Source organism: Ambystoma mexicanum, chromosome 3q (genome assembly GCF_040938575.1).
Source record: "Ambystoma mexicanum isolate Mex_15411 chromosome 3q, UKY_AmexF1_1, whole genome shotgun sequence".
In the NCBI taxonomy this organism is placed as follows: Eukaryota; Metazoa; Chordata; class Amphibia; order Caudata; family Ambystomatidae; genus Ambystoma; species Ambystoma mexicanum.
The window spans coordinates 176,625,007-176,649,301 of record NC_090926.1 but is presented as its reverse complement, the minus strand read 5'-3'; the positions used below and the strand labels follow the sequence as shown (position 1 = coordinate 176,649,301).

At 45.6% G+C, this 24,295-nt stretch overlaps 1 protein-coding gene across 1 annotated transcript in view; it reads right to left on the bottom strand.

Moving 5' to 3' along the window:
* Window positions 1–213: 213 nt before the first annotated feature.
* Window positions 214–24,295, bottom strand: part of LOC138582288 (thiol S-methyltransferase TMT1A-like) — a 102,833-nt gene continuing 78,751 nt past the window's right edge. Inside the window, exon 3 of the mRNA XM_069653426.1 lies at window positions 214–1,355. The gene's annotated coding sequence lies outside the window, so the exon portion shown is untranslated. The remainder of the gene's footprint in view (window positions 1,356–24,295) is intronic.

Sequence of the window (24,295 nt, the reverse complement as noted above, 5' to 3'; positions counted from 1 at the left end):
GTGAAAGTGCAAGTGGTTTTGTTTTTCCGTGTCCTGAAGTCTTGAAAGTACAGCTGCAAAACCAAGAGTAAGTTATTTTATGCAGATATTGAAAACAAACATTGGTAAAGCCGATAGTAATACGTAGCAAAATCACTTCAGCCAATGCTGTGAACCTAAGTATTTTTACTATGTTTACTACTGGTGTTATGTAGCTTAAGACACTTTTGGACCTTTCAAGGTAAACACTAGGTGTGTATGCACCAGTATTTAATGATTTCATATTACACACGGGTGTAGCAATTGCCTAGCATTTCGATGCTCAACTAGACTTGTGGGTGGGACCAGACAGATATTCAATCTGTTTCATAAGAAGTCATTTTCCAACCACAATGATAATGTATTTCATCCAAACTAGGGACACTTGTGTGACTTTCAAATACCATCATTCATGGTGCAAAGAATGCTTCCAGGGATATAAGGAAATCAGCCGCCTGATTTAATGGCACCTTAGTTTAAATTATGTAATGGTCGAAAAAAAAAATAAAAGACATAGGGGGTCAGTACGAGTTTGGAGGTAGCCACGGTGCTAATAGAACCATGGCTGCCTCCAAAGTCGTGTCCGGGTCCTCTGAGTGGGGACTTACTGGGTCATTCGGACCTTGGAAGACCCGGTAAGTCCCCATTCAAAATATGCATTCCCATTCGAGCCCCCATAGGGCTCAATGGGAATGGGGGGGGAGCTAATAACGGGCACGTAAATAGCGGGCCCATTATTAGCTCCCTGGTCCCTTAGTGGCTCCCGCTAAGGACGGCTGGTTTTACCAGCCGGCCTTAGTGGGAACCTCTAAGGGACCTCGGAATGCGGCAGTAAGGGGTTAACGGCACCAGCATCCTTACCAGCGCTGTTAACCCTTACAGCCGTACTCGTAATGAGGCCCATAGATTTGAAAGAGTAAGAAGGGAAAGACAATTAAAACAAAAACTAGGCAAAGCAATTCTGTTTGCAGATTTCAATTACATAATTCATTAAGCCAGTCAATAACCATACATAAAGATGCCTAAAAGTTGCCAACAGAATGGGCGAATAAAACAGCGTCATAATCAAATTATATTAAACAGTGCAGTCTTAAACTAAACTAAGCCACAAAACCCCATTGCATTACCCCCCCTAGGCTCTAACTATGAGACATCCCATCCCGTGACGTGGGCACAGCCGGGACTCCATTCCAAGCAGGTCCATGTGCTCTGCAGGGTCAACTCGGAGAAATGAGCCTTCTGGGTCCCTTTCAGCTCTCTCTAATACCGCAAAGATGTGTTCCAAAGGGTAGCTTCAGGATGGTGCTTCACATGCTCCAGAAAAAGAATGCTCCAGCCTAGGGAAGAGAATTGTGCGAGAAGTTACGGATCTTTGCAGTGTTATTTTTCTCTCTGCTCACTTTCTGTGCCAATAATCATATTCCAGTCCCATCATTTGTTTTCCATCTGAGCAAAGAAGATATTCTATTCTTTTAATCTCTTGTGTTCTCTTGTGGAATCCTTTTTTAAGTCTGCGTTGCCTTAAAAAGCTTATAAGACATTGGAAGCAATAATTAAGCAGACACCTGAACTGCTTCCATACAGAGCATGTACACCTCTCATTTTGGGCTTTGAGAGACTATGAAGAGCAGGCTCCCAGGGCAACTGTAAGAGGTGCTACCTCGAGGTGGCAAATTTAGGGTTTCTGAAATCTTCCCCCCTCTCCTAGTCCTGATTGGTTCCTGTTCAAAGAAGCCCAAAAAGGCATTGGCCGTCCATGGAAAGGAAGCCCTTTTCCCATTCCTCTACACAGAACTGCACCACAGAGATGTGTTTCGCACACATGAAGAGGTCTGTTTGGTGTCTGGCGCTGCTTTTGTCAGCTTTGGTTTTACCACTCGTAAAAGCAGCACTACTTTTCTTGGTAACGCCTGGTTGTGAAACATACACACTTACTTTGTTGCTCAATCGCAGCAGTCCAACACATGGTCAGCAGAGAGTCACTTTGCTACTGATGTTAGTGCCGGTTCTTCCCAGGTTAGTGCCTGACATTGAAGTAGCAGAATTTACCACCAGCTAGGAAATTCTACTCTGAACAAGAGTACCATCAGCAATCCCAGCCACGTGTTTCAGCTTTCTTGGGCCCCCATTAATGACATGATGCTGCACCCCTCTAAGGCACAAAGAGCACAGCATCCACGTCTGTATTATTCTTATTAATTTGGGGGAGAACCCCACATTTTCCAAAGTTAACAAAAGTGTGGAGGCCCCCCCACTGTGATCGAACATGGTTCAAGTAACCTGTTGTATGGAATGCATTCCACACGGGAAAGTGGTAGTAGCTCCCAAGGAAGTGACATTCTAGAGCCCTTCATCACTCAATGAAATCACAGAAAAAGGTATTGAATGACGGTTAACCCTACTTAATTTGCCAAAATCTGCTTACCACAACACCACATACTCTCCTGCTCTCTATGCCCCAACTCCTAACTCCCACACATTTCCAAAACCCATGGGCTTTTGATGATCAAGCAACTCAGCCTGCTGGCATCGTGATTGCATAATTACACTCAGCTGGGGTTCCATGTCCTGCGAGCCTGTGATTTGGGGACTTGCTGCCGGACAATGAAACCCCCAGCTGGTGCTAATCCAGGTGTGTGTGCAGTGCCATTTTAAGGACATTTGGTGTCCCACACAAACCAAAGAAATGAAGGGATCCGAGAATTGTGTTGCCCTGGCAGAGAGAAATATAAGCAAGTGAACTCCCTTGAACTTCCCTTACCACCTTAATCCATGCTGGAATCAGAAGAATAAATAGGTAGCATTTCAAGGGCACCATTATCAGTTCATGATCAGGGTGCTTGTGTTCTAGCGTAGATGCAGAGCACATTTACAAATGTACACATAGCCCAGCATAGACTCAAGCTCAGGTTAAATATAACAAGGAAGCTACCTATACCAGAGGTATGTTTTGAGTTATGAATTTAGAAGTGTGAAACCTCCCTTTTCTTCTTCTACACCCATCCCCCCACTTTACTGCAGCGTCAAAACATTCTGTCTACATTGTTTTTCCTTTTAGTAGACTTTATTGCATTACAACCTTTTTTAGGTAGTATAGCTCATTGGCAATGCGATCGTCTTGGAAGCAAGACCACACAGAGCAACACAGGTTAGAATCCCGGGTCCGTGCTTTGAAACCTCTTTGGTATTCAGCGCATTATATAAAAAACAACTATAATTCAAATTGTAAATAGGTTGGCTTTGGACAATGGTTGTTTCCTGTATGATACTTGAGCATGCGCAGAAAGTAGGGCTGAAAAGTCCTGTCTTGCAGAAATTGAAGCCAAGGTCTTTTAGACACATGTGACTGCATAAACCGCTTATGTCCGGTATCGACAAAGGATTGCAGAGAGCTGTGAATGAGGAGAAGTCGGAAAAGGTATGTATGCCCGTTTGTGGGATACCTCCAAGGAGGGCTCATGTGACATGGTCACTGGAAGTTGATATCAAAGAAGGACTAGACGTGACTGAACAGGATGTACTGTGTTTGCAGAAAGCAGTATATCTCGTCCGGAAGGCGTGGAGGGATTTCAGAATGTTCGCAGGTTTTGAATCTGTCATTTCACTAGTGACATATAAAGGTGAGGGGTCTGTAGGGCGGGTCACAATAGAGCGGTTAGTTCCCGATTGAGGATACTGTGATCTTGTCTTGTAAGAAAACAGTAAAGCTGTCTCTGTCATCACGCGAAATGGATGTTTGGCATGGTTTCTCCAACAGCAGCTTCAAGGAAGGCTCATGTCCTTACTGTGTGTATACATCACAGATTTGAGTCAATGAGGAAGGTATATGTGCTCAGTGATCGAAGTGAGCGGGAAGGTTCTGGAGCGGTATTCCACTAGTTTCATTTTTTTCTGTTTACCATTCCTCTACTTTTTACAACCATATTCAGCATTCTATATAGTGAATGTGTCCATTCACGTCCCTGTGCAAGTGTAAAGCTATAATAAGAGCCTTAGTTACTAGTCACTTAATTGCAACACCTTGTCACATGTTGTACTATGCTTCCGCCTACCCCCTTCCCTGCCGAGACAACAGTCCCACTACTTTTTTCGGTCCACTTCTACCACTGAATGTGCTCTATCACAAACAGAGGGCAGTGGTTAGAAGCCAGAGGTCGAAATTGAGATTGCAAAAGCAGGAGCTAAAAGCAGCTCCAGGGTGTCCACCATTAACTAGGTGCTACCAAATCTACAAGGAGCTAGTGCATAGCATTCCACAAATCCAACTTCCACATAAGATGCCAACCTAACAGTTTGACTATTATATATGACCCCTTATGCTTTAAATGCTCTATAGATGTGTATTTATAAAATGGCCCAAACATACAGAGTTGAATTAACAAAGTCGTGTTTGTACGGCATCAGTTGGCCTGGGGATCCAAAAATAGCTCCTGGTAGCTGTTGGTATCAAGTTAACCAGGCTCTTTTAGGCAAGAAGCAGGAGTTAAATAGCTCCTAGCTCCACTCAATTTCAAAACCTGGAAGCTATGAGCAAAGTACAGATAGAGCTTTCGTAGATGCAGGAAAAAGATTAGTAGCCTCAGAGAATGTAAACGTGTGTAAGCATGGATGCAGGTGTGACATTAAAAGCAATGAGCAAGGTACACATTCCACAGCATAGACAGAGGATAAAGATTAGAAGTTACCAGGAATGTGTCCATATCCGAACATACTCTACGGATAAAAAGGGACATGGTGTTCAATTATGTTGTCTTGAGTGAGCCAAGAAACAATGTTTTTTGCTGCAACAAATCAATGGTCACTATCATTATAAACAAAATCACACTATGGGCAGGTGAACCTTGAGCTAGCTATTTTGAAGACCCTGCCCCGAGCAGTAAATCAATATTATAAATTATAAAATAGTTTGTGACCAGCAGTTTTGACAGGTCAGGCACTATGGCTTCATTGCAAGTTTGATAGTAAATTGGCAGTAAATCTGCTGTTTTTCCACTGAAATGGTTTACTGTTACCACAACGCCATCCAGCAGGTTTACAAAGGCATTACAAGCTGGTATGGCAGTGTAAATCCCCATTTTTGTCCATATGACTCTGGGGAGTTTCGTTTTCTTTGGGTGTTTTTACCGCAAACAGTATATTCACATAGTAAATCCACCGATTTTTGTTCTTAACATGGAGGATTTTCCTCCAGCGCTAAGCTGGAGGTAAAGCCTAGTATTCAAGGTCAAACTCGGAATTGGGTGAGGCAGTAAAAGCGGGAGTAATTCCATTATATAAAAACAAGTGGTGGGAATAGGATTAGCATCACTGTTTCATCGCTTTTCTAAACTAATAATTAGGCCTAATGTGATTAAATGAGCGGTCCAGGATATTTGGTAACTGGGAAGCTAGAATTTGAGCGCAGCCTACAATTTCGCCACTTGATCACAATGTTTCACAGTTCTTGTCGCACAGCAAGGTGTATTTATTTGTGAATTTTTGACTTTAATGAGCTAAAATTATACTGTTTTGTAAATTTGACTTGGAAAATCACAAATCATGCAGTAAACCAACATAATATATAAAGAATAAATTCATATTTTCTTGCATAAGATTTATTGTAGATTAATTTTTTCCAACATACGTGGACATCTACAAGTACTAAAATTGATGCTGGATGTAAAAGCTCATCTAGCTTTCATTGATTTAGTTTAAAGATTTAAATATACAAATCAAAAGAAACTCTCACTGTTTGGTTGACTACCTCCTGCCTAGGACACTTTTCATTTAAATGGCCGACTTTAAAAGAAAGTACTACACAATGTTGACAGAATGTGAAAAGGCAAACCTTTTCACAAGAGACAGCAAAGTACTGTGCACTGAGATACTGTCCAGGGTTACAGTGTCGTCTGGTGGCAAGCAAGTAATGAGCATTGACACTTTGGTTGCAGTGTTTTAAATTTGGCTCCCTAATCACCTCTTCTCACTGATGCATTATACTCTTTTTTGGGGGGTGCTCACTTTTACAAACCTTCATTTGGAAGGACTGAATTCTAGAACTCAACCATACTGATTATGTGTTGGTTTGTATGAGTGTACTTTCTGGTGCAGGTATACTGTTTTGTAGCACAAAATGCGTTGATTCATTACTCAAGTTTATCAACCACAGAGAAAGGAAAGGCTGAGTCTGCCTTGCCAGGCGATGGAACTCTGATCTGGTCTATTAACACAGATCTTGGTGCATAAATCACTGAGCTATTTATCTTCTAAACCATCCTGACACTCAAACCTATTAATAGAGATTTCAACTTCCATTGTTATCCCCAAAGAAAGGTGAAAAAGCTACATAAGCTGGGCTATAGTGAATGTAGAAACAGTAGTTACTACAGTGAACACTACAAGATTAAAGTCATTATCGACTTTGCAGTAAAGAACTTCAGACGTCCAGGCAGCATTTGACCGACTGTATTGCACTAATCTCCATTTATGAAAAGGGTTATACGAAATTGGTGCTAGATATGAATTGTATCCATTCTGATCAATTTTGGTCTTTTTTATATGCAGGCAGAAGCTCGGCTATGAATTTTACAATTATATTTGGAAACAAAAGTTATTGCTCTTAGAATAATTTTCCACTTGGATTTAAATGTACTTTTAAGTATTGTACTGTTTTAACATGTCTTTTAGAAATGTGATCTGTTTATGGTATATTGCGGTTCATGATAGGATATGATGTGGCATTTATAACGCGCCTGTACACAAGTGTTTCTAGGCGTGACAAGACAAGGAGGGAGAAACAAAAAAGAAGGACAAAACAGCTATCTAACTAGGCCGTGTGTCAATCAGATAGTGCAAGAGCAGGGCAAGGGGAAGGGGAGAATTGCAGGGGGAGAGGGAGGAAGGAGAAGTGCGGGACAAAGGAGAATAAAAAGAGTGCAGCCAGCGGGTGGCAAGTGCAGGTTTGGATGTGCACTCTCTTTTTAGCAAGGGCAGAGAGTCTGCATTGCTTTTGGAGAAGTTGGCAGGCCTGTTTGTCAGAGGGTGAACCTGTAGCCCTCTGCTTCCTCTCAGCCAGCCTACACTTGCATTTAAGGGGGACGAGGTCTGATTCATACCACGAGTTGCACTTGAATTTGGGTTTCAGGCAGATCCTCTTGAAAGGGGCAAGTACATCAAGAGTGTCAGAGATAGAGCAGTGAAAGTTAGAAAGGGTTGTGTCAGGGTGTGAATCAGTGAAAGGTGCAGAGGGAGGAAAGAAAATGGTGGTGAAAGCCTCAATGGACACACACTTCATGGGTCGGATGACCGAGAAGGTGAGTGGCAGAGCTGGAGTAGGCTTGGCCTGAGGGGTAGTGAGAGAGAGATGAAAGGAAAGGAGAATGTGATCACTCCAGGAGAGAGGAGTGGTGAGAGGGTTAGAGAGGGGGAGGTCTAAGGAGATCAGAACATCCAAGATGTGCCCTGCAGAGTGAGTCGGGCCACAGGGGTTAGTAGAGAGAGAGAAAGAGTCACAGATGTTTGCGAAAGAGTGCAGAAGGAGGGCATGAAGCATCCCAGTGGATGTTGAGGTCTCAGAGTATGAGAAGTTGAGAGGTAGAGGCGAGGAGAGACGAGGCGAGGTCCGCCCACTCCGGGAGGAAGGAGGTTACCTGGCCAGGCAGCCGATAGATAGTGGCTACAGTGAGAGAGTCCAGGGGAGAGCGGGCCTGCAGACCAGGCATTCAAAGGAAGAGTAGTCCTGCATAGGAATGATAGAGGCAGGGATCCACTCTGGGAAGATAAAGGCTTCACCCCCATCGGAATGGTTGGATCTGCACGTGAAGAGGATCTTGTAGCCATCAGGGAGGAGTGTGTCAAAACACGTGACAGATCTGGCCATGAACCACGCCTCGGTCAGACCAACATCGTACAGGTTAAGTTCCTCAAGGAGACGGCAGATGTCAGAGGAGCGTTTGACAGCTGAGCGAGAGTTGGAAGGGGCAGTGTGGAGCAGGTTGCCATTTTTGAAGTACTTCCGTGGTGGGGTACAGGTCAGAGGTATGCCCTGAGGAAGTGTAGAAAGCGCAGAGGAATGGAAAGAGGAGGAAGGAGGAGAGGGCAAGGTAGCCAAGGAGGAGTAGGATGCCAGAGGGGTGGTGGAAGAGGGAGGCAATAGGGCGGCCAGAGAAGCAGTAGAGGGTGCTGAAGAGGAGGCGGAGGATGGATTAGACAGAGGATCAGGAGAAGGGAAAGTGGGAGAAGAAAGGAAGTTGATAAAGGAGCAGGAAGCGTCTATCAAACAGGAGGAGGTTGGCTGAGGGCCTTGGACCAAAACAGTGACATTTAGATAAACATTTATGATGGTCTTGGAGGAGTGTAAGGGGGCCAGCCAGGATGGAAATATGTGTAAAAAATGTATTGCAACACAAAATCAATACTTCAATTCAGCAGGCGAAACTTATTCAAGCCAAATTTGGTAAATTCACTATTGTTCCAGCACTGACATATTATCGGCAGAAGACTACACCTATTCTTCTTTATGCATTTGAGTCCAAACTGATTGGCGAAGTATTTTGCAGCTCCCACATTCGACCCCAGTAGCTTTGATACTAAATGAATTAGAATTGATTTCCTTGCATGCTCTGTATATGTGGCAGTTGGTTGCTCTTATCAGGAAATGTCTGTTAGCCTTCCAAACTCGTTCCGTGTTGGGCATACTATCAGAATTTGTTCGCTCATCGACTGACAAATTCATCTGAAAGTGGCTTAAGCTAGTCATCTACGCCCTTGCACTTCCAGATGTTTCTCTAGTTACTCTTTTGCAAAATCCAGTACCTGGATCGATACTAGAGAAAAATGTAGTCAGCATTGAGACTTTGATCCTGAATTGTTTGCCATAAAAAAATATAGCGCACCAGATCCCTATCTGCTGCAATCGCCTTTGCAATTGCAAAGAAACAACTATTAGTTTAAGGATGAATTTGTGGCCCACAAGACAGGTCTTGGCTCAACGGAAAATAATCAAGAGTTCAGCCAACTATTGTCGCTTCTGAAAAAGACAAAATCAGGAGGAAACGTTATGCCATCTTTTGACCGAGTGTGATGCACTGACTGATCAGTGGCTTACACACTTTAAATAGTTGATGGAGCTTTTGAGGCTCCTCCCTCCTGAAACTCTATGGAAGCTAATACATTCTGGCATTTACACGCGGACAAGATTAAGAGCAATTGCGTTTCTTCATGGGTTGAAACTACACGAGACCAATGAGAATACTGTTTAGTGAGATTAACTTTGTTCAAACAAAAAATGAATGAACAGTGCAGAGGATGGGAGTGAAATTGAGCTCATGTATGTAGATGCTGGTTTATGAAATGACTATTTTGCTGTTCGCATTGTTAAGTTAGTTTTGGAAATTAGCTCTGATTAATTCAACGTTACATGAATGGTTGATTGTGATGTGTGTTTTAATATACGCAATTGTAGCGTTTTTTTTCATAACCCTTAATTGTATGATGGATTTAAACATTGTATTTTATTTTGTTCTTTTTTTTCCACTAATATTGTAAAGTTTATTTATATCAGCTATAACATTTTTTTTAATTGTTTTTTTTATTTGTTTAAAATGTTAAAGGTTATATTTAACCAATGCAACATAATAAAAAATAAAAATAAAATAATCACATCAGACATTAGCTGTCATCCACAGCAGCAGTCTTAGAGCCTCGACAGCGTACTATACTATGCCATGACATGTGTCCTTTATGTTTTAATTAAAATAGGTGATTTTATTTTCTTTCAGGCATCCAGGTGGTCACCTCCTAAACTGGGGGCCTAGAGCATGTGCCTCTTTTCTCCCCCAGGTATAGTGTGCACAGGAAAGGTCCACGGTGCAGGTTTTCAATGGAGGGACTAATATCTTTGTTTCAATTCTTTGGCGTTTGCCGATCAGGCTATTTTGTTAGAGCCCCCATCATTTGTCTCTCGGGCCTGGGTAAGCATTTGTGTTCTTAGGTTGTGTTCTTAGGCTGAGCTGCCCTCCATGCGCATCCACTCGTCTATCAGACACTATTGTATGCAAGAGGGCTAGACAGCGCATCTTTGACCTACTGTCTAATGCGCATGCCACCTTTGATTAAGGTGAACTGCGCATCTCTAAAAGTAGCACAAACTGCATACTCTCATACGCCCTCATCCGAAATGGTTGATCCTGAATCCCTTCCAAACAACCGCCAAACGGGAAATGGCTACTGCTAAAATCATCCAGTTGTCGATCTGTAAGAAAAAGCTTTTCACAGTGCAAAGCATGACTTTCAATCTTCCCACATCAAGCTTGCCAGCAATACTCAAGAGATGTTTCTGTTTTAGCTAAACTCAATTTCCTCTGCTGTTTCCTTTTCCATTATTCCTTCTTTGAAATTTGACCCAAAAGATCCTCTTTTTTTCAAGGAGAAGGTTGTTTCCATTTGCAGCTAATCAGAGCCTAACTCTTTCTCTTCCTTCTTCATACCTCAGGGGTCATATTTTCAACCCCTTTTTACAAGCTTTGCCCCTACGGACTCTGAAGCACTTCCGAATGTTTTTGTGAAAATAATATCTCGCTTCCTTTTACATTCCTGCCTGGCCAAGATTCTTAAACTCTACCCCAGTCTCCAGATTTCTTTGGCGCGATGTAATTGCATTGATGTGCAATTCTATTGGTGCAAGTAGATCATCCTGGAAAAAGTTGCGTGGGAGTTTTGCACGGACTCTGGGCAAGGGACTGCGAGTGGGCATAATAAGTGTGGTGAATGTGGGGGACAGGGAGGAGAATTCCCGTAAGGTGCATAAGCGAGAGACAGGAGAAGAAGGGAGACCTTGGTGGGAATATTCGCAGAGGTGAGGAGTTGGAGTTGGCACCCTCCTTCCACGCAAAGAGGCAGACAGCTATTAGATAGTTAGGAGGTAGTGTATTGGGGGCAGTAAGGAAGGTGGTTATACTGCTACTTTGTCTAAAGGCAAAGACACGTGTAAACCTTCAGGTTAGGCTAAAGAAGGAGGCAAATGTGCGAGGTAGAGGAAGCATACGTGAGAGATGTGAGAGGGAGGGAGACGGGGTGAAGAATGACTGAACACTCCCCACGGCTGCAAAACGGCAGCAGACCTGGGAGTCAGAGATGCAACTTCAGTGAATGGAAGGCCATGGCATCGTAAGAGCGGTAGGCATGGTAAATGCCATGTTATACAAAGACTGCAGCAATTAATCATGCCAGCACAAAAACAGTTTTATCTAGCCTCTGGCATCGCCCCCCCTTTCTTTTAAATTAGGTATTTGTCATGTTCTTATTCAGTCCACATCGTTATGTGAAAGACAGGTTAGGGTGGGGTGGGACTCAAGGGAAAAGGGATGTGAAGGGGTGTGGGGTGGGGAGCAAGTGCAGGAAGTTAAGTTTGAAAAAATAAAGGATGGAGTTGAGACTAGCAGTGATTGTGTGGGCCTCTGTTCTTGTAAAGTGCGCAGCGCGCCTCCACCAGCGTTGCTGCACTGCAAGTGGGTGACTCCACTCTAGAACACTGGTGAAAAGGTTGTTTCGGACCCAGCGAGGTCCCCAACTTCCCAAACATCCACCATATTAGTGGTCGGAGGACGAGGCACGCGACAGCTACACAGGCCGGCCCGGGCTGCATAGGTGAATATGCCAGGGGGGGTGGGAGGGCGGCAATGATCCTGATCCTTTCTGTGGCCGCATACATAAGCGGCGCACACACTATTGCCTCTGCTTGGGCCACGTCAGAGCACTGGTGGCACAGCAGGGGGGCATGGGGCCCCACAGTGGCCAAGTGCCACTTCGCAAGCCGGACGACAGGCCTGAGGAGTGCGGGTGAGTCCAGGCCACATCCCTGAGGAACAGCAGGTGCCATCCCAACCACCGACCCGACGACAGAAGGTTGAGCCATGAGTTAAGGAGATACCGTCCTGCAGAGGGAGAAAACAGCCGACAACAGTCCAGAAGACCACTCCGTGCCCTACAACCACACTACCAAAGGCCCACGTGAATTGCCCTGATTTTCAGAGGTAAAGCAGCGTGGACATATAGAGTGCCACTGTAGATGTACGCAGCAGCATCGAAAAGTTACATGAAGATGTCAGAGTAGGACATCCCTGCCACACTGCCAGTCCGGCCATCAGAGATTTTTCAGCAGAGCCAGGGACACACCACGCCCTGGCAGCTACCCCAGGTGTTTGACCTCAGAGATACAGGTAACCTGAGTGTATGTGGGGGCAATGGACCCCATGGATGAAGAACAAAAGAAGAATATAGTAACCCTGGTTGTAGGAGCAGCAGTACGAGACATCCTCTATGAATAAGTTGATGCGAAGAGAACATACCAGGAAATTCTAGAGGCGCTTGACACCTACTTTGCACCGCACACCAACGTGGATTATGACGACACATCTTCCACACCACCATGCAGGAAAGGAGACCATGGACAACTATGCATGTAACTTTGTATCAGTATGAAGCACTGCACCTTCCACCCCTACTCAAATTATGAAGCACTGAGCTCCCAAGTCATCGTGGGGTGCGAGAATTTAAGACAAAACTGCTCCAGAAACAGCAGATCCTCGATGAAATCATAGCGATGGTCCGCACTGGTGGTCGGCCTGGGACATGTAGAGATCTCATCAGACCCTAGAGATCCAGAGGTCGCCAAGAAGCTGACACCAACTCCACCTGACAAGGCCAGTCATATTCCAAAATCGTGCTACCGATGTGGCTATGAATTCCCCCATGAGGGCACATGCCCTGCCCTGGGCCATAAATATGCAGCAGGCAGGGGAGATGTCCACTTTAGGGCGTTCTGCAAAAACGTCCCAGCACCACACATCCAGGCCACATCCCTGAGGAACAGCAGGCGCCATTCCAACCACCGGCCAGACGACAGAAGGTCGAGCCACGAGTACAGGAGATACCGTCCTGAGAGGGAGAGAACAGCTGACAACAGTCCAGAAGACCACTCGGCCTCCCGACAGGAGGAGCTCTCATAAACCTTGATGGATCGTTCGCTACATTGAAGTACGCTTGCTGTCTGGCAGTGAATCATCATCCTCACAAGACGGCCAACTGAGTAAAGGATACGTGTGGGCACTAGGAAATGAGATAGCAAAGGAACACAGCCCTATCCCGACTCTCCAGGTCCACAACATTCCAACGTAATTTCTTATTGACACCAAAGCAACGGTGAATGTCCTGAGAGAGGGGGCCTACGATTGCCTCCTACACCCGCCCAAACTACAGCCCTCGCAGGTGGACATTTTCCCTTACAACTCGAAAACACCTCTACTGTGAAAGGGCACTTTTACCACAATCTGTGTGCACAAATCATGCACGCCCGCATTCAGCTACATGTGCTCTCCACAGAAGCCAACACTGGATGCATCCTAAGCTTCAAAACGCCCATTGACATGGGACTCGTACACATCCTCTACCGGATGATGGCTTGTAAATACCTGGCCCTAGAAGGAGACATAACAAAAGCTTTTCCAAACCTCTTCAAAGGCTTGGGCAAATTGCGCAACTACAAAGTAAGACTTCACATCAACCTGGAAGTAAGACTGCACTACAGGGGCAGCCCTACAAACAAAAACAAGTGGAGGAAGAGATAAGACATCTACTGGACCTTTACATCAATGAGCCGCCAGTGGGATCCACCCTGTGGGTTTCCCCAACTGTGCCAGTCCCCAAGAAGTCAGCAGAAGGACCTATCCGCCTCTGTGTAGACATGTGCTGCCCCAACATGGCCGTCCAGCGAGAACGATATCAAGCCCCAAGAATAACAGACATGATCCACCTCCTCAATGGGGCAACTGTGTTCTCTAAACCTGATCTCAACAAGGGATACCACCAGCTGGAAATAGCCTGGGTGTCCAGATATATTACCACTTTTGTGAACCACATGGGGCTATATCGCTACAAGCGTTTGAATTTTGGCATATCCTCGGTGGTGGAGATCTTCCAGGAAGAGATCCACCAGGTAATCAAGCACATCCCAGGGCGTGTGAACTACAGCAACAACATCCTGATGTTTGGCAAGACAGCCCAGGAACACAACAAAGCTTTACACAAGGTCTGCATGGCACTAGAAGCGGCTCACGTAACACTCAAAGACAAATGTGAATTTGGCAACCAGACCCTCAAGTTCTTTGGTCACATATTCTCAGACCTGGGAATGCGTCTGGACCCAGATAAAGTCAAGGCCCTACAAGAGGCACCCCATCCAGCAGATGTGTTGGACCTCAGGTCATTCTTGGGGCTCGCTGCTACTGCTCCCACTATCTAGAAAATCTGGGACAGTGAGCAGTCCGCTACGGGAGCTAACCAAAAACAATCAGCACGTTGGACACTGGAAAGGGGGGGTGGGGGCATGACCCAAGCTCATGTGGTGAGTCGTGGCTGAGTGGAGCTCCCACTGCAATCGTTCTACGATCCATCCTGTGGCAGCAAATATTGCATGCCTGTACATGCCAGCATCCTTGTCTGGCAGGTGAACCTGTTGTCCACCCTCTGGATACAACCCGGCTATAATCGACACCCTGTTTGGTGGCGATACTGTGTCGAAAGCTAACCCCTCGATTACCTTTGGGAACCTGATGTTGTGCTGCATGGTGCACAGCCTGTCGTGCCTCACTGCCTCTGATACTGGAGAGTGCCTCAGTCAGATACCACTGCAAACATCACAATGAGCAGTCCCAGAGAAGCGTTCTGCTTGCCGGAGCGGCCAAATAGAGACTGTCGGTGGACGCCTTACAGCCTCTGCTGTTGCCCTTCATCTGTGACTCTGCTCTATCACCGGACGCTCTCCGGTGGCGCGCATGCTGGCGGACCCGCACTGGCACCGCTGACTCCTGCAGTGCATAAGGTATGCCCGCTGCTGCACCATGGGGGAATTGGCTCCCTAAATCCTTTGGCTCTGCTGGGGAGGGCGCATCCCCCGCGGTCTGGCCCGACGACTTGGGAAAGATCCTATGTGCCCTGGGGGAGCATAACTCGCCTGTTGGACTTCATTGCCTTCTCCTCCTCCCGCTTCTCAACACTGGGCCTGCATGTGAAATTGCTACACGGGGAGTCTGACTTCTTTCCTGTGTAACGCTGATGCATGGGCAAACGCTTCCTCAGGCGCTACCTCCCGCTGGGAGTGACTTTGTTCTACACTTCTGTCGCGGTGGCCCCAAAAGGATCTGAGTACTTTAAACTTGCGCAAGAAGGGCGAAGCAAGGAGTTTTGCCCTTTAGCTAATAACTGGGTCTGAGCCTGTTGTGTGAGGTGAATTGTGTATCTTGCCTGGAAGTGATCATCCTCCTACGTCATGTCACCCACCAAAAACAAAGGGAAACCCACAATTCTGAACTAATTTAGTGCAAAGGTTAAGTAAGGCAATACTCCACAAGCTGGAAGTGCGGAGCATCCGACAGAGCCCACACAGGACCCCAGTGCTCCAGATAAGATTTTGAGGTGGGAGTATTTTACGCATGATTTTTCAAATTAGAGCGTAAATGCAATTTCAAGAGAGTAAAAATTCATTTTCTCCTCTGCAAGAGAGTAAAACTTATCCAACACATACGTTATGGGTATGAACACATTTTAAAAGGGTGCATGCTTTATTGTGTTGCTCGCTTAGCTGTCACAGATTTGGTCTTTCAGTTGGAAATTCACCATCATGCATAAGAAGGCTATGCTGCTGACAAAACAAATGCTACAGTGCCATCTAGTGGTGGAAAGTATGTTTTTTAAATTAATAAATCAAAGCGTACACGGTACGCAGTACAAAATTAAATGATCCGTATTTGCCATATTTACATGCGTAAAAGGGCACGATACGCATGTTAAGTGGTAGGCTGCAGGACCCACATGTCCTAGAGGCGATTACAGCCCTTTGCTCCTCACTTGAAACTAGGATTGATGAGCTCAAAGCGGACGTACAGTTGCTCAGAAAGGACGTCAGACAATTAGCAGAATGTGTCACCACCGCCGAAGGCCTATTAAAAGAAACTGCGACTACCACCAAAGACCTGGAGGCAAGAGTCAAGTCACTGGAAGAACAGAAATCACTGGAGCTGTGGGCAGAGGACGCCGAGGGCAAATCGCGCAGAAACAATGTGAGGATGCTAGGGTTACCCGAGGAAGCTCAGGGTCATGATCCAACCACTTAAATTGAGAACTTGCTGCTACAGGAGATCGGCCCTGGTAATCTGTCACAGGGATTTGCGGTGGAAAGGGCCCACCAGTCCTTACAGAAGAAACCTCGACCGGGATCGCACCCTTGACCCATGATTGCCAAGATCCTCAAGTTCCGTGACAGGAAGGTTATACTGAAACACTCCAGGGAGGGCAGTGAGATACTGCGAGGCAGCTCCAGGATTGCCATATACCCAGACTGCGCTCTGGCGGTTCAAAGAGCTAGGAATACATTTGTGCCTATAAAGGTGTGACTCCACCAATTGGGGGTCAAGTATTTACTCTTATACCCAGCAAGATTGAAAATCATATACAATGGCAGGATGCAGTTCCTAGACAGCCCGATAGCCGCATCCATGTGGATGAACCATAATAACCTATCCAGCAAAAATTATTCTGACTAGTGGACCTATTGGTGGTTACTGGTCCCCACCATAAAGCCTGAGCCCGGATTACGGGAAATGACCACTCGCCACCTGGGGACTACACTAAGACAACGTAGATACTAATGCTGAACATCAGCGGGGGAGGACCGGGACCCCCGGGATCTCATTCAGCTCCTACCGGATAAAGTACGAACTGCTGCAGACAGCGTCCTATCAAGTACAATGGGGATGAGGCCCAGCTGCCAACACCTGGTCTCTTGCCCGCTCACAGTTGACACTGGGCGCTGGCCTGTTGTCGGCAACCTCACCTGGTACACAATGGTTGCCTACAACTTTGGAGGTACGGGACAGCTTGAACGACTAATGGTTGTTGGGCCACAAGTTAACGTTGGGTTGCTAATGGCTATGTTGTTGTCCCTTGGTTCAGGACGTTGTTGTTTGATTGTGTCTTGGTTACTGTTGAAAGGCTTATGATACATTATGGTTGCAAGGGGAAGAATGCGTTTGGGGTGGGACTGCACATTCATTTTGCATGCACTGTCTCCAATGGCAGTGTGGGTGGGAGACTGGCGTTTCCGGTGGGTTTGAGGGCCCCCATAGCGCGAGCCACATTGGGACAGAAGGGGAGGGTGTGAAGGTACCCCCGACAATGACTCAAATCAGGGTATTAAATTGGAATGTGAGCGGTCTAGGGTCATACATGCAAATGAAAAGGTTAAATCCTACCTGACCCGCAGGAAGATTAACATAGTCCTCCTTCAGGAGACCCACTTGCTGGCTGCAGGCCAGGACTGTTAGGAAGAATTCTCCAGAATGGCCAATTTCCCTTACCTACCGAGTCCCTCAGCAGCTTTGCTGGATTTCTAGGATTTATTTTTTCACCTGGTAAGAGTGTGAGCCTTTTTTCCTCACTCTTACATGAGTTTTGCTGTGTGTTTAACATTTTCTTATGTTCATAAACTGTGGAGCCTCACCTACTCCATAGGCATCATCTTTTTACTGTGTGTTACACAGCACCTTCAGTGCAGTGACACAGGGTTGTCTTTAGACTTCCCAACTCAGACTCAATTTTTCTGGGACTGACTACTGTCTCCCAGAACACAAAGTTGCCTTTAACTTTATTACCCTCAGTAAAGCCACAGACCCAGTACAAACCATCTAACATGGAGTACTGGAAAGGGTTAATACTTACCCCTTTCTGCCTGTTTCTCTTTGAGCATTGTTTCGCTCCCTTCTCATCAAGACTTGGCTGGTGGCAGTGGCAACTACCCTATCTTTCTACCGCGGTTATCTTAAATAACCTTGGTATTGTTTTAGGCTATCTTGGTAGCCTCGAACTTAAACCCGCTAGACCATATATGTTTTATTATGGTTCCGGCTGGTATATTTAGCCATTTCTTTTTGTAAAAGTCTTTCTCGTGTTTTACTCTGCGTGCCAAACTGGGTTTGATTCCTTTGTTCACTGTCTTTTTGCGGGCTTCTACGCAGAAGCCCTTCTTAGGCGCCAGTATGTCTGGGGGGGTGCGAACAGGATGTGAGGGAGGGGTTTAGGACTCCCTTCACAGGGTCTCCTTGGAGACCCATGTCGCACTGTGACAGGATTGGCTGTGGAGACTGTCCTGGCGGGGCAGCCACCCTGCTGTGTGATTGACAGCCAGGCTGTGTGAATAGGGGAAAACTGCATAAAAAGCAGGTCTCTGGGTCTGGAAAGGCAGAGTCGCCACTGGAATGAAAGAACCGACGGGGAGCTGACGGAAGAGGACCACAACTGAACCGCCCGGTGAAGCCCTGCTGCAGGTCCGAATACTCTTACTCAACGACAGAGAAGATCCTCCAGGAATCCTCTTACCCTGACCTGGTGGGACCAACCAGTTCGCCCAAACTGCAAGCCAGGAATCCCTCCTCTGGTCGAATCGCTGTACAGAGCTACAGTGGGCCGGACAGCCACGAAGGTCAGACCCTGCTTGGGTTTTAAGGAGCGCACCTTTTATTCATTGCTTTGCTCTGCTGCTGGTTTCTTCCCTGGGTAGTGCAGGACCCGCCAGTCTTGCTACTTTGTGTCAGTCCGACAGTCGCTTCAGGAACCGTGAGCCTGCGGGAACTACCAGGAACGTATGCCTCAGCTACAGCTTCTTCTCCATTGAAAGGTACTGTGCAAATCCGGTTGTTCGTTTCGTTCAGCCGCGGTGAAAGTGTTTGAAATCTTTCTCCAATCCGAGGGCTTGTCCTTCCCTACTCTTTAAACTAACTTTTCTGCCGACCAACTTCATCCGGAACTCTTGGCAAAGACTTAACCGCGAACTACCCTGAACTGTGTGATCTTGAGCAAAATACTTTTGTCCTATTGACTTTGGCCCTAAGCCTAATTGATTCGATTCCATCACTGTAGTTCCTCTTTCTGGATTGCCCTGCTTACTTACCTGTTGGTGCTGCTCAATGTCTACCTAATTTTGTCTTTCCCTCCCTTTTAAATTACTAGAGTGCCATTTTGCTCCCACTTCATTTTGTGAGCTTAACTCGTCTGGAAACTATTGCGAGTGGTGTGGTGTACTAAGAGTGTGATTTTTGAACTGCTTTACTTTAGTGAAATGTTATACAACTGATGTGTAAATAAATATATATTCTTTTACTCAGAACACTAAGATCAAGCAACGACTTCTGCCTTGAAGCGAAACCGTGCACCAGGCAAAAACGTGGTGGATCAGCCTTCTCTTGCCTAGCCGTTAAACTATGGAACTCCCTCCCCAGAGGAATACGAACCACGAAGGACCATCTAAAATTCAGAAAACATCAATAACCTGGCTTGTCAACTCAGAGCGAGACAAAAACGAAACAACAACACCCACGCCCCATGTAATGAACACACACATGGATGGACAGGGGCCTAGGCCAAACCACAGGGAAGTGCAGGGAAGTAGAGAGGCCTCCTAAGGGGAGGGAGACCCAGGTGCACCTTTTCCCATAAGGGCCGTAAGAGAAACAAAGGAGAACAAATGGAACCGACCAAATTGAACCACAGAAAGAGGCATTATAATTGAAGGGGTTGAAGGGAAAAAGTGGCATCCAAACCGATAGACAACGGGGTGCAGGGAGCTCAAGGGCACAGGGAAGAGGTGCCCCATCCTCAAGGGGCCAGTGGAAACGATGGTTGCTGCACACTGGCATTTGCCAGTGGGTAAAGTGATGTAGACATCCATTAGTCTGAACAAGGGGAGGGGGGGTGGAGAAGGTATCACCACTAAGTAACCCTGTAAATGACCCATACCTCTGCACAGAAAATAGGAGTGGGAATTGTAGGACACCACAATGTATAACATTGGCAGGGATATGTGCCACAAGTGGCCAAAACTGAGGAGGTACGGTAAAGTATCACCACTAACCAACCACACTAAAAAAAACGAATCCCTCTGCATACACCCCTCAAACTCTTAACAAAACACATCCATACCTCTACAGCACAACAAGCCGCACACACCACAATAAGCTGCAACAGCGAAACAAACCACACATAACCTCGCACAAAAGCACATGATGGCTACTGACCAAAATCTCACACCTATGCTCAGCGAACGGTGTAAACCGAACTGAAGCTGGCAACAGAACATCACAGCTCTCTTGCTATTTTTTCCCCACTCACTCCTACTAACTTACCCCGATAGCTCAACCCTCTTGCTTTACAGATCTGCCAGAGCACCACGAGACCAGTGATAGTGTGCAGTATAAAAATCCTCTAACATAACATAACATTGTACCATGTGAGATCCCCTATCAGGATATTCAAATCCTCCTCTCATTTTGACATATAAGCATGTGGGAGCTTAAAGAGACCAGCATTGAGAACCTGGTACAGAGAAGAAACCTTACAAGAGGGGGGATCCCCAACAAAGAGATCCTCAATTGGGGTTTTTCATGCTTAACTTGATAGGACACCTTTGCCCAAGATGGCCAGTGCCAAAGTTGTATGTAAGTATACTTGTCAGTATCTCGTACCATGAAGACCTATTTGCATTTATGAAAAGTCAGGGGTTGTTCGGATTCAAATAGTTGACCTAACCATTCCAAACCTCCCTCAATCCATCTAGCAAACCTACCCACTTGACAGCCTGGTGGAAATTCAGACGTTATTCCAGATTGGTGTTATCAAAGTGGGGAACATAGTCCCCAGATATTTACGGGTCACTTTATCCCAATATTCTATCAGAACCCAGGTCACCGGGAGGAGACAGGACTCTTTCTTCCAAATCCCAGGCGGTCTCCAGCAACAATCATGCAGGTGAATCTGGATTACTGACTGTTCAAAGTGTATCCAATGCTTAAGGTTCCGTGCCGCACCCATACTATTAAACAGGGGGGGCAAGCTGCATGGCATAGAAATAACTCCCTATATCTGAACACCCAGGCCACACTTGTGTCTGCTCTTCTAACAAAACCTATTTTGGAACTCTCGACCTCTGCTAATTTCTGCACCATTTCTCTGCTGCTTGTTTCTAGAAAACTCCTTGAGACAGATGTCATGCCTGAACTCCATCTATATGATAAGGGCCTGGACATTCTCCACTCTTTGCAGACTAGATTCTGTCCTTTTTCGTTAAACCGGTACAGCTCACCTTGCCACCTTTGATGTGTGTTGTATCCTACACTTCTCTGTCTGATGGAGAAAGCAGGCTGATGACATGATGGAACTTCCATGTGTTGACAGGATGTGTGTTCCATGGGAGCCGTTGAGAGGGAGACCTGACATGGGAAGAGATGGATGACCGGTGGCTGTGACTACAGTTAGATATTGTACCTGCTGAGATGGACACAGATGTTTGCTGTAACCAATAAACAGCCTTACAGTGAAGATACTGTCTGAGAGTCATCACTATATGCATAATTGAATGCAACATTTTATGGCGATGAGGATGGGAAATGGACGGCTAAAGGAGACGCCTACCAGCTACCAAGATGAGCAGGTCCACCTACAAGGTGAAGAACACAAGGAGCCTGCGAGGCCCAGAGAAGACCACTATAGTGCCAGTGAGCACAGCAAACATATGCCAGAGAGCAGAAGAAGTTCCACAGGAACAGTATCCAGAGAGTGGAATAGTGCCAGTGAGTACCAACACTAACCAAAAGAACATGTACAGCGAACAAGAGTGCCAAGAGCATCGGTGAGCAGACAAACTGTGCCAAAGAAAGCATACAGGCAACAAGGTAACTAATGTAAGAAAGCTCTCCCTGCCATGCTGCACCACGGGGTAAGGAGTGCTGCACCATGGGCATGGCAGGAACTGGAAAATGTATAGGAGCCAAATACGGTTACTGGACAACTGCAAGTACAGTACAGTGCTGCAGCGCTTGAGAGGTGCTATGTTGCAATGTTTGTACAAAGACAACCCTGTGATCCTTAATGTCTGAATATTGAGTGAAAGTTTGTGCAAGTCCTCACAGGTTAACTCAAATTGGTGTCATTTTTAATTGCCAGATGTTTGTGGGTAAACTGCCACCACAGGCTATACGGTGATTTATGAAGCCCAGAACGCAGGAAGGACGTTTCTCTTGATGTCATATGTTGAGCGAGAGTGATGCAGGTCTGCCTTGCATTGATTGAATAAAAGCTGGTTAACACACCTACTTCAGTGTATGATTGCCAACTACAAGTGTCCTTGAGCCTGCAAGTGTTTTCAGAGCACTGCAGAATGCATGGGAGCAGTGACACTTCATTGGAGAGGAGCCAAGCAACTAAAGCAATTGATGCTAGTTAGACAGCGTAACCTGTGTGCTAGTGTTGCCAGTTGGCAACTTCAAAGTATGCTCTCAAAGGTCCCAGAGAGGACGGATCAGAGGAAGGGACCTATGTGCATGGTGGGGACGTGGTGGAGAGCAATGGGACAAGGTTACCAGTTTTTCCAGTGCAGTCAATGAAGTGGCAGAAGACAAGGACACAGTATAAATATATGATGGATGCAGTGGGCAAATGTAAGTAATTATCAGTTTTGAATGAATGAGCAACATACACACATTTTATGAACTTATTCATAAGAGATTTATGAGTTAAACAGGAAATGATGTTGCAGTAGATATATATGTGCCATGTGGATGTAACATGGTTAAAATATCAAACAAATTTAAAGTGAGAAACAAAGAAGTAAAAAGATAATACATGAAATGCATTAATGCTTCTTGGCCAGAAGCACACACACATATATATTCAGTGAAAAAAACTTTGTTAAAAGGATGTTATGGTTACAATTAAAACTGAAAAACCACAGAAATTTGCCAGTTATGGTAAGCTAAGTAACCATAACTAGCGCCACCACCGTGCACTGCTAAGACTAACACCCAGGACATCAAAGATGACATCACAAATGTCATTGATGACATTACATGTGAAATTAATTTTGATGAACAGTCCCTACAAGGGGTTGTGTTTATAATGTTGGTAACCAGATTTGAACATGAACAGATTTGCAAAAGCATGCTTTCAGGTCCTCGCTGATGCTCCTGTTTTGTTGTAATCCAGTCCAGAACTTCATGCTGTAGCCGCAAGCAGAATATTATTTCCCATTCAAACTCAGGGCTTTGGCCATGCCACAAACCCCAATAAGCAAATCAGAGTACATATTTGTCCTTGCTTATGGACAGGCCCATTGCCCATACACCAAAGTTAAATCATAATTGTTTGTACTTACATTTTCACACTCTAGAAAAAATTAAAACACAGGACAGGTTTGCAAAACCATGCTTTGAGGGCCTTGCTGATGCTTCTCGCAAATAATCCTGTTCAGCATTTTGGGCTGCAGCCAGAAGCAGACATTGTTTTCATTCAAACCTATCACAATTTCGAAAGAAATTATCACATAGCCAGTCCCTGGTGGCAATGCCCACTTTAACCCCATTGCAGTCCCTCGTGATCATGGCCAGTAGCCAGATTGTCTGGGTCATAGCCATGACCGGACATTCTGGACACTGCCCATGGCCACAGGCTATAACTCAGTCATCAAAGGTATATCACTATTCATTGTACAGACATGATGACACTTTTCAATAAATAAAACACAGACACATTTGCAAAACCATGCTTTTGGGTCCTTTCGAATGCTCCTTGCCTGGAATGATATGATATGGCATTTATAACGCGCCTATACACAGGTGTTTCAAGGCGCGACGAGGAAAGGGAGAGGGAACAGGGGGAAGACATACAACGATCCTACTAGGCCAGGTGTCATTCAGATCGCGCAAGTGCACGGGAAGGTGGAGGGGAGAAAGTGCAGTACATGGGATAAAGGATAATAAACAAAAAGTGAAGTACGGCCAGCTGGTGGCAAGTGCTGCAAATCTGTTCATGCTTTATTTTTTGAAGTGTCAAAATGTATGTTCAAAAATGTGTCAAAATCCTAAGCCAGCACTTTACAAAATCCATTCAGACTTTGCACAAACATTAAAAGTTGGGTCTATTACGTTGCCCACTCTTGACAAAACCCCTCCAACCTTTGCAAAAACATTCAAATCTGGGTCTGAAATCCTTTTGCAAACCTTTGTGCAGATTAGTCAAACGGCACCAAAGTAATAAGCCTTTCAAATATTTTGGGAAACCCCCCTCTAATTTTGCCCCCTCTTGGCGAAATAGCACCACCTTTGCAGAACTATTCAGGGCTAGGTCTAAAATGATATTGCAAAATGCCACCCAAAAACTGCTTTTCATTGACTCTGTAATGCAGAAATATGCATGGATG